Below are 9,704 nucleotides of genomic sequence, written 5' to 3'. Positions count from 1 at the left end.
CACAACATTTTTAATACTTAGATGTTGCCTTTAATTACTTACCCTGTAATAGCATAGGAGACTCTTTTCCTGTAACATCTTTTACTCTACTGATTAAAATTACAAACCCTTATATACCATACCATTGCATCAAGTTAACAAAAATGATCTGCAATCAAACAAATTAAACATTACGGCTATTTAGTGTGGATGAAAAATGAAAGCTTATGGTGGGTGCTACTTTGCCTAAAGCTTAATACTACAAAATGTCCTTCAACATTTCCATTTTCACATCATTCCTTACTGAAGTAGACAAAGTCAACACCTTGAAATAAAAATTGTTACTTAAATTTAAAATCAATAACAGCAAAAGGAAGAACAGGCAATTATGTTTGTATGGTATTACTGTATATAAGGGGATCTTGTTTAATGTGAAAAGCGCTTCTGGTAATTAACACTTGCTGTGTGTGTTACATTAAGCTGTAAACATTTTCAAAAGCTCAGTAAGTTCCTTTTTTTCCTCTCAATTTTGGGTCACTTTCTTCTTAATTACTTTCCATGAATCATCTAATTAACAAGAAAAACAAAACGCCATTGGAGCCTTTGTTATAGTAGTTAGGGCTTGTGGCAATGTAAATAAAGATGCATTTAATATTAACTATGACTAGTTGTTCATTGAAGCCACATATTCATTAAGCCCTAACTTTCCTTTTTCCAGGAACTTCTTTGGTTATCTGAGGCCTGAGTCCTGGCTGTGCCCCAAGGGCTCTTTCATGGTACGGAGTTTTAACATTTAAACTGAGAAACAACACATGATCTGATCAGAACGTGTGTGTGGCTGTAGTCGTCACTGAGTGGGCTCCTAAAGTACATCCAGAAACAACAGGGGGCCTCATGTACTGAGGGGGTTTATGCACACAAAACGTGCTTAACCACCTTTTACGTCAAAGTACATATGTATCAATACTGAAAAGAGCGGTACAAGTTCATAATTCCCGCTTGGTCTGTAGTTCTCATACGCCCGGATCAGCTGCTCAGATGCATGTTTGCCACACTGGTCAGGTTGAGATGTTCACATCAGAGTTACATTAATGATCAATATTGAGCATAAATTAACACACAGCAGTTGTAGTTAAACGAGTGGATATTAAATTATTCACAAACGTATTGATATGTTCTATATATATATTAAGTTTTTAATATATATAATTTTAAAAGGAATTATGAGCTTGTTTTTACAATAAAACAAAGAAAATGAGTCGCGTTTGATGCTTCAAGTCAACAAAAGTCACACAGATTTTTGCGAAACAACGTTTGATCAAAGTGAAGCTGCAGAATGAAAGCAGCTGAAGCCGTGTGATCACTTGATCAGAGCGATCTCTTTGAAAAACACACCTATATAAATACACTGTCACATGATTTGTTCATTTGTCATTTGTACACAAAACGTTTTTATTTTATAAATGTAATAAGAACTCGGGTTTAAGTTGCAGTTGCGTCACGACGATCAGATTATCTTCATTATCAATACTCAGCACTTTAAGTTACTTATTTACAGTTTTATTCTTGTTAAAACTGTTTTTTGAGACGTTTCAAATAAACCCCTGATCGTCTGTAAATAAAGTATTCGCGTTAATAACTGTGTATATAAAATATAAACATTTACACAGGCATTTAAATGTAAGTATATGGTCCATGTCAGAAATGTTTAATAAGCGAATAATGTAGAAGAGGGCATGGAAAGGGACGAACAAGTCTGCGATTCAGTCTAAGTTGATTGGGATGTACTAAGGAAAAGTGCCTAAATTCGTTTCGCGCACAGATTCATACATCTGAATATTTTTGTGCTGCGGCATCTTTTGGATTACAGCTTACGGACATATTTAGTAGAAGATCTCGAAATTCATGAGGCCCCTATATTTGATGTCATGATGTTTTTTATGAGGGAAGGCCTTTGCTTTGGAAAAGCATTTTTTCACTCAAACCAATTCTATTGAGTTTTTGTTTTTCTTACAAATGTGTTCATCTGCTGAAGTTTTTGTTTCTTTTGATTTGCATGTTTTCGAGTTTCCTGTAAAAAAAGACAAATAATTCATCTTACCCTGGTTTCAACTGTGCACCCTGTAAACTATGCACTGCCACCATGGATACTGTTCAAAGTGGGGGAAGAAGCCACCACCAGTGGGAATCCTAGTTCCCTGCGACAGTCAGTCCTGAACCACAAGGAGACAAAATATATATATATATATGCAAAGTAAATTGAAATGAAAATGCAACCAAATAAAGAGGTCCAAAAAAGGTGGAGGAATAAATTTACAAGAAACTCAATGTCATGCAAATAATACATCAAAAGGAACAAAAACTCCGGCAGAACAGTTTCACTAGGAGGGGAATGGCAAGCCTTCAATAGCTCAACAGACCAAACAAGAGGAGCAGCTTAAAACGAGAACTCAAAAGGAGACAGACAAGCAATGATTTTAACAAACTGACAATATAAAGGGGCCACCTGTTACAGCGCCACATTCAGTTTGACATGCCTGTAGAGAACAATAAGCGAAACCTTCAATATAATAATAACTATGATCAGCATTTCGAACGCCTGATCGGAATAAAACCACGCATGGGTGAGTGCTGCGTTGTCATTGAGTAGAGGAGGCGTGCACAGCGAGTTCTCCCACTTAAGTGCTGAACTTTCTGTGGCTAAAATAGAGTTGTCAACTGGCGACATGATCTAATAATTGTTACGCTGGCAAACCTCAATCAAGTGCTGCGCCGCTCCATTTACGTCCTGAGAAACACGAGTCCTCGTCAGCCTCACACATATGCTGCACATTGCAGTTGAATCTGAGCTGTATAAGCAAGAGTTGTATAAAACACTATACATTAGCAATCAGCGCACACAACATCTTACCCGGTGGATGTTAAGGGGGATAGGTAGGCAAGCAGCAGAAGAAGCCTTCAGCTCTGAAAAGCTGCGTGCAATTGCTGTCAGCTATACATAAAACAGGACTTCTAGTTGGGTCGGTTCCCTTGATATTTCAGTTTGTCAAATACATGGCTATGATTAGTTTCACGTCACGTATCAAGTGTAAGTTCTTAATAACATGATGAAGATGTTCAGTTAAAAGTCCCTTTCTGGCTCTGTACATGACCAAATGTGTTTTTCTTCATACTAACGCAATTTCAATAATTGTGTCTTTACAAACAGTTAACTTGTGTGTTCTACCTTATATTCTCTTTAACCTTTTTACTGCATGAGGGTGACTTGCTTAGTATTACTTTTAAAAAGTGTCATCCCATATTTCATCCTATGAAAGATGAAACTTTTACGAGAGAAACGTAGTGATGGCCAGATGAAGCTTCATGAAGCTTTATTTTCAGAGCCCACTAAATGGCGGTCTCTGCACTATTTTCCTTTGTTTGTAACAACTGTTCTAATGAAACATCACATCATGACGCCACCTACTGACCTCTAAACAACATGACACTGCTTCATGAAGCTTCATCTGCCCATCACAGGAGAAAGTAATGAATCCTCCTACCATGCTGTTTAAGGCAATCTGTTAGAAAAGGAAACGATGTTCAGAGGTGGGTTTTAAAGCAAGTAACAAACAGGTTTGTGTCTAACTGTAACAACTTCAAATTAGGTTTGAGATTTGTTTACAACTGCATAATGGTTTTGTGCTGTGGAAGGGCACCAGAGATTGTTTTGTTTGACAGCATATGTTGATAGAGTGGTTAAGAGAAAGTCAGGTTTAGTTTCACTGCCTTTGTAGAAAGTAAGAGAAGAAAATTATTGTTGTGTAATACAAGCAAGACAACGTTCATGTGTGTAAGTGAAAGAGGAGCACGAATACCTATGAAGAGCACAGGAAGATAGAACAGATGTGTTTAAGTATCTACAATTGGCATATAAGATGCTAAGGTTTTCATTGCGAGTGGCTAGCGAGGACAAGTTCCAAATGAGTCAGACATCAGAACGCCCCCTATGTGTCGGCATAAATGTACTTAAGATTTAAAATAACTCTTAGAAGGCTACAAACCTTGCTTCAAATTACTCTCAGCAAGCATGATAAAATGGATGTTGAAATCAAAAGAAATTAAGATATAGGTAAGTAGGCCTTATTCTTTAACTGTATTGCGTGCTTACTTTTTTGATTAGTTTTCATTACCCAAAAAAAATATTTATTGTAATTGAGCATTTCTTTATTTGTCCTTGTGTCTTCTGCATCTCCATTTCAGATACTGAATTGCAAAATGGATGGAAAATCAATGTATTGTATGACTTGGCTGCTTTAAAGATTTTGCCAGAAGCAATTGCAGCAAAGTGATTTCAGATGAGTTGTTTGCTGTATCCGTTCATGGTCATTTTTCGAACCTAATGAACAGCGACTGTATGAACAGTTTCTTTGTACTACAATCTATTTTGTATAATTGGCATATCTTGTCATGTGAGATTGAGTGTGAACATATAACTATGGTAAAATGTTTTTACATCAAAGCAGGAAAGTTTGAAAGCCATATAAGAGTGTCTTTTGTTTTTCTTTTAGTATTTCAGCAAGATTACTTTTTTTTAAGGCCTGAGTCTGAAACAATATCTTTTCAACAATTACTTATTAAGGATGATAAAAATATATATATATATATTAAAAAATAAAATACATCCTAATTTTTTTTAAATTTCTTACTATGCTTTTTGGAACTAAATGTAATAATTATTTGGATAATGTTTTTGACACCTGATAAATAATGGAAAAAGTCTTCATGACCCATGGAGAATTTGTGATTTCATCCAAATCAAATAATTATTTCTATATTCATCATCATCAGACATCAAAAATTGCTCAAAAGAAGACTTTATTGCTCAAAGCTCAATCGACCACTCGCTTAAATATATGATAATTAGATAAAGAATACAATTAGATGTTGTGTAATATGTTTCCGTTTGTTGACGTGTGTAATCATTGAGTCATCCTAGAGCTCAAAGCATTTCTAACAATATTTATTTGACGAACTCCATTAGACCCTTCTCGGCAGCAAAGACTTCTCTGCCGTCCAACTCTTTCTATTAATAAAAAGATCAATATAAATACATGTAATGGTTTGAGAAACAACAAATAATGAAAGAGGTGTTGCAAAGCAATGCATTTAATTATCTCCCACAGTATTTGATTTTCCTCACTTCTTTTTTGTAAACTGTATTTATGAGGTTTTTTTTTAAGATATCATGCAGGGTTTAATTGGTCACTTTGTGCTTCATACGCCCTTGTTAGGGTTAGCAATAATGTATAAACATTTTACTCCATGTTGAATAAATGAGGGCTCCAGTTTGGCTAATAGGTATCCTCTGAATACTTCTGAATACCCAAGCATTGGTGTAGTTCAAAACAAAACCTTTAGTTTTTCACTGACTTTCTCCTAAAATAAGTTCAGGTTTTCATTCACTTTGTGGAATGAGAAACATTATTTTGCTAATAACATATTTTCTTCCAACAAGTGGAACTGTTTTTTGAACTTAAGGGCAAGGACACTTGTGTTTGAAATGTTTCCTTTTCATTATCACTGGATGAATAGTCTGTGTAATGCTGTTGCAACGAACCATCATCCCTCAGTGGAGAATTCTGTGCTGTAACAGCTTAAACAATCCCGCAATTAAAACAGGTAATTTGATGTATTTTGTCCAAGTAAGTGACACAGCTTTACATGAAACTGGTTTTGTAAAGCCAAGAACACATTGTAAACTAATCATTTAGTAGATGTAAGTAAATAATCATTTTCCATAGCAAGAGCATTTTCAACTCAATTGATAGCTCTCACTTCAAGGAGGCAATAATACCACTCATTGGGAACCTCAAAATCCCTCTAAGATTTAAGGAATTTGAAGGATTAAGTTGAAGTTTAAGTCAGAAGTCACAACGAATACGAGGCCACTCGGCAAAATGAATGAAAGCAGACATAGTAACAATCCATCAAGTTAACTACATGACTTCATCCTCTGTGATTCCATCAAACCTCCTGGTAAATGAATCCCCCCCCCCCGATATCACCCTGTGTGAGATCATGAGTGTTAATTTCTTTCGTCAAGCTTATTGTGAAACAGATTGCTGAGAAATGACTGCTCCATGGAGATTTATTTCACTAAGAGAGAAGAGCTATTCCTTCAACGCACCCTTGGGTGAGATTTAAATGACTGTCAGAGACTTACTTTGCTCTCTGTGGTAGATGGCGTTGTCTCCTCGCTCATCCATTGTTTCAATGAAAGTAACTGCGTAGGATGAAAGAAATGTTGCTGTTTAGACACTTATCACCGTCATGCTGGGAAAACACTCAACATGAAACAGTTTTAATGACTTCCTCCTGTTTGGTTGAAATATTAAGTCATTTTAGACAAGTTTATGGATTTGCATCAGCTTGAAACACAATACTTGAAAGAACTGCTGCTGCCAAAATACATAAAGTGAAAATGCAACTGAAATATGTTAATGAGATGTCTTAGAATAAAGTAAAAATGTTTATTGAACTGCACCAGTCTGGAATTTCACTGTGATTTGATGATGCAAATATTAAAAGTGCAATATTGTTTCACTCTGTGTTGCCATCTGATCATGTCAGCAAGATCATTGACACACAAACACATGAGTGTTTATGTGATTGGATGGTGGCAATGAATGTATAACAAAGAAAAAAAGGTCTAGTCAAGGTCCATTGTAGAACATGTTTTAAATTTGGCTCCCCTAGTTCAATCACATAATTAATAGAAGGTACAGGTCCAGCATCTGTCTCCACATCTATACTACCTTTAATCAATCACCCTCATTCATGATAGTTGTTTATATATAGACATCTTCTAGTGTGGGTCCATGGGCAAAACCCTTTTGGGGGTGAGTGGTGATGTGATGTCTTCTCTATATTTAGAAAACATATGTAGATTGGAGGTTGGGAAAACTCCCTAGTTCGAGTTTTTAAATTTGTATGTATTTTTAACTGTATATTGCTTTTGATGATTCAAGGGCTTTGTGACCCTTGTCTAGAAAGACGCTTTACAAGTAACTGTTACTTACTTACTAAGTCTCCCCTAAATCATATGCAGTTTTAAAGGGATAATTGCTGATTAATTTCATATCAGTGCACACTTACCTACTATCTATGTATGATCTCCTCCTCTTTGTCAATGCTTTTACCCTCCTTTTTCATGTACTTGACTTCTCTTCATCCCAAGTAGCAGATCATATGGGTTTATTTCCATATTTATCATTTGCAGTGATCTCAGCAGTAATGATTATGTCCTCTGTGGTCCTGTGAATGACACAAACACACATCTACACACAAGTCACGTGTCTGAAGATACAATATTCGTGTTTTATTTCCCCACCACCCAGAAAGTCACACACATTTGCAATTCATCTCAATGATATCCTGTCATTCTCTCCAGAATATCATTTGTGATTTAACAAATTTCAATGGGTGTATGCGCACACTCAGGGCCGTGATCTTGTTCTGTACTCTAACCTCACAGTTTTTATCATTTACTGTGGAGCACATCAGTCACAGGGGGAAGCCACATTAATCATGGCTGTCACTTTCAACATTATTAGCTGAATTCAACATTATCTGCGGTGTGGACCGCCTGTATCCATTATTTACTGACAGGTGATGAATATGCAGGATAAAGCAGCAGCTACAATATGGATTAAAGAGTTTAGGTATATTTTTTGCATGTCCATCTTTCCTAATTTTTGACTAACCCATGATACAATAATTTAATTTTTATCTTGGGACTTCCAATTAATTCCTTAAGAGCTCCCCTACGAGATAATCATTGTTTGTATATAGAAAAAAAAACATCAAATGTATGTATGTATATATACAGGGAGTGCAGAAATATTAGGCAAGTTGTATTTTTGAGGATTAATTTTATTATTGAACAACAACCATGCTCTTAATTAACCCAAAACACTCATTAATATCAAAGCTGAATATTTTTGGAAGTTGGAGCAGGGCTTTTTTAGTTTTAGCTATTTTAGGAAGATATCTGTGTGTGCAGGTGACTATTACTGTGCATAATTATTAGGCAACTTAACAAAAAAACAAATATATACCCATTATAATTATTTATTTTCACCAGGGAAACCAATATAACAGTTCAACAATCACAAATATACATTTCTGACATTCAAAAACAAAACAAAAACAAATCAGTGACCAATATAGCCACCTTTCTTTGCAAGGACACTCAAAAGCCTGCCATCCATGGATTCTGTCAGTGTTTTGATCTGTTCACGATCAACATTGCGTGCAGCAGCAACCACAGCCTCCCAGACACGGTTCAGAGAGGTGTACCGTTTTCCCTCCTTGTAAATCTGACATTTGATGAGGGACCACAGGTTCTCTATGGGGTTCAGATCAGGTGAACAAGGAGCCCATGTCATTAGTTTTCCTTCTTTTAGACCCTTTCTTGCCAGCCACGCTGTGGAGTACTTGGATGCGTGTGATGGAGCATTGTCCTGCATGAAAATCATGTTTTTCTTGAAGGATGCCGACTTCTTCCTGTACCACTGCTTGAAGAAGGTGTCTTCCAGAAACTGGCAGTAGGACTGGGAGTTGAGCTTGACTCCATCCTCAACCCGAAAAGGCCCCACAAGCTCATCTTTGATACCAGCCCATACCAGTACCCCACCTCCACCTTGCTGGCGTCTGAGTCGGACTGGAGCTCTCTGCCCTTTACCGATCCAGCCACGTGCCCATCCATCTGGCCCATCAAGACTCACTCTCATTTCATCAGTCCATAAAACCTTAGAAAAATCAGTCTTGAGATATTTCTTGGCCCAGTCTAGACGTTTCAGCTTGTGTGTCTTGTTCAGTGGTGGTCGTTTTTCAGCCTTTCTTACCTTGGCCATGTCTCTGAGTATTGCACACCTTGTGCTTTTTGGCACTCCAGTGATGTTGCAGCTCTGAAATATGGCAAAACTGGTGGCAAGTGGCATCTTGGCAGCTGCATGCTTGACTTTTCTCAGTTCATGGGCAGTTATTTTGCGCCTTGGTTTTTCCACATGCTTTTTGCGACCCTGTTGACTATTTTGAATGAAACGCTTGATTGTTCGATGATCACGCTTCAGAAGCTTGGCAATTTTAAGAGTGCTGCATCCCTCTGCAAGATATCTCACTATTTTAGACTTTTCGGAGCCTGTCAAGTCCCTCTTCTGACCCATTTTGCCAAAGGAAAGGAAGTTGCCTAATAATTATGCACACCTGATATAGGGTGTTGATGTCATTAGACCACACCCCTTCTCATTACAGAGATGCACATCACCTGATATGCGTAATTGGGAGTAGGCTTTCGAGCCTATACAACTTGGAGTAAGACAACATGCATAAAGAGCATGATGTGGTCAAAATACTCATTTGTATATATATATATATATATATATATATATATATATATATGAAGCACTAATGTGTGTTGCACAACTGCTCTACCTCACTGTCAATTAATAAGAAACACATTTCAAATCCAAACGTTTGATGTGGGGAACCTGCAAAATATATGAGCTCAAGCAGCCAGTCAGACATTTCTTTAATCATATAGAGCCTTTTTGCAGTAATGACTATCCGACATTTGGATATATGCTATGTTTGGGTTTACCTTTGAGGCCTTATTAATCAATTTCAAATCAAAATCAGGATAATATTTATTTTGGCAAGTATGAATGAGAATAATAATAGGA

At 36.7% G+C, this 9,704-nt stretch overlaps 1 long non-coding RNA gene across 1 annotated transcript; it reads right to left on the bottom strand.

The window, feature by feature from the left end:
- Positions 1-7,849: 7,849 nt before the first annotated feature.
- Positions 7,850-9,372, bottom strand: LOC148071470 (uncharacterized). The gene is made up of 3 exons (XR_015712830.1): positions 8,816-9,372; positions 8,657-8,691; positions 7,850-8,561 (listed from the first exon to the last, which is right to left on the bottom strand). It is a non-coding gene; the product is annotated as an uncharacterized LOC148071470 (long non-coding RNA).
- Positions 9,373-9,704: the final 332 nt, after the last annotated feature.

Source organism: Callionymus lyra, chromosome 9, assembly GCF_982586985.1.
Source record: "Callionymus lyra chromosome 9, fCalLyr1.hap1.1, whole genome shotgun sequence".
NCBI classification, from domain to species: Eukaryota; Metazoa; Chordata; class Actinopteri; order Syngnathiformes; family Callionymidae; genus Callionymus; species Callionymus lyra.
Note: the sequence above shows the minus strand (reverse complement) of the source record. Positions and strands in the feature narration are given on the sequence as shown.